Genomic DNA, 1,961 nt, shown 5'->3' on the forward strand with positions numbered 1-1,961 from the left:
ATTATATGAAACAATTTCACAAGATTAAACAATTTTATGAAAAAATTTCTTAAGATTAAACAATGAAATCAACGTATAAGGATGATTTGTACAAATGAGAGTGGTTTTCATTTGATCACTTCTCTCTCTCTCTCTCTCTCTCTATATATATATATATATATATATATATATAATTTAAGCACAAAATGACGCTGATTCTAAACAATCAACAATCTCGACTTAACCTAAACCTAAATCATTAATAATTTATATAAAACCTAAACAATTAACAATTTGAACTATAACTTTACAGAGATTGATGAAAATACCATATGCATATGTAAAATTGGACCCCAAAATTTTGAAGGCCGTGTTCAAAATCTCATATTTAACATGTTAAGGGACGACCCTGTTCTTCAAAAAGTTTTGGGTTAGAAAACATATCCTCATAAAACCAACTTTCCATAGTCAAGTCCAAATTAGAATTATGATACTTTCTTAACCAAAGGAACTTAACATAATCATAAAGCAATTACGACAATTGAAATAGTACCAAAGGTGTGTCTATATAAACCAAATTAGGATCTGCCACTGATGTAGATCTCATATCAAACCACCATTCTAAGTACAAACATAGGTCCAATAGCAAAAAATAAGCTTATTTCCCCTCAAATCCTTGGCTACAAAAAATTAAGAGATCTATAGTATTTAAGTACCAGCAACTCTTGACAGTAACGAAATACAAAATTTTTAAGCCTCTATCAGAAAGAAATAAGGAGATCTACTTGTGGAACATGATAGCGTTAATTAATCCTTGAAACCACCAGCATCAAAACCATAAACTCAATACTTTTATCATTATGACTAAAATTTTATCAGCTTCATGTATATGAAAGTGATTAAATGTATATAAAAGTTTGTGAAAATGATTTAAATGTAAAAATAAATTTGAATATAAAAGGTAAATGAATGTAGTTGAAAGGATATTGATGAAACTGCAAATAGTTGAAAAAAATCAAATTAAATAAGATCAACTCACCTCTAGTTTCGTTCAAGTAAGGGATTATAGCAAATTGAAAGGATATTGTGATAACCGGATCCTGGTTATTACCCAAGATATTTAATACGTGATTATTTGATTAGATGATTACGTGATAGCATGATAGATTGATACATGCTGGTATGTGAAGTGTGTATTAATTGAATATATATATATATATATGTATATATATATATATATATATATAATTATATGCATAAGATATATTATGCATGCATGAGGTATGATGTAACGCCCCAACCCACACATTTCATGTAACACATATTTCATATCAAAAAAATACATATTCATTTAACATTCGGGTCCCTTAATACAAGAATCTATCATGACCAAATACAAGGTCCAAAAATTCAGAATACATATCTTGTACTAAACAACAAAACTAATCATCAAAAGCAACTTCTCATCCAACATGCACGTAAGAAAAGTATTACATTTTTTCTTTTCCCTTACCTTCTGTACCTCCTGCTATACATATTTAAAATCACAAAAACGAGGGTTAGACTGAAAAGTCTAGTGAGTTACCCTAATCATGTAATTGCAGGGTGAAGGATCACCAAAACCTTTATAAAAACAATTATTCACATATATCACAAATATATGAATACACAAGAAGGTAATATCAAATCCTTTTTCCACTTTCAAGCTAACCACGTAGCTATACAAATTCCAAACCTTTGAACCAATCGAGTTCCATTTAATATCATTTCAAACCTTTTCTTATCAAAAGAGGTTTAAACAAATATTCAGGCCAAACCTGATGTTTCCTTCTCAATAACATCCATACTATGATTTCCAATAAGAACCTTGATCCTAAATCCTTAAATCACAAAGAAATAAAGATTTCAGACCACGGTAGTCTTAAGGGATATAATAGAAAGTGTTATATAATACCACACACAGACAATGCCACCCTTATAAC

Source organism: Cynara cardunculus (assembly GCF_001531365.2).
Source record: "Cynara cardunculus var. scolymus isolate 2C chromosome LG 10, CcrdV1, whole genome shotgun sequence".
Taxonomy (NCBI): domain Eukaryota; kingdom Viridiplantae; phylum Streptophyta; class Magnoliopsida; order Asterales; family Asteraceae; genus Cynara; species Cynara cardunculus.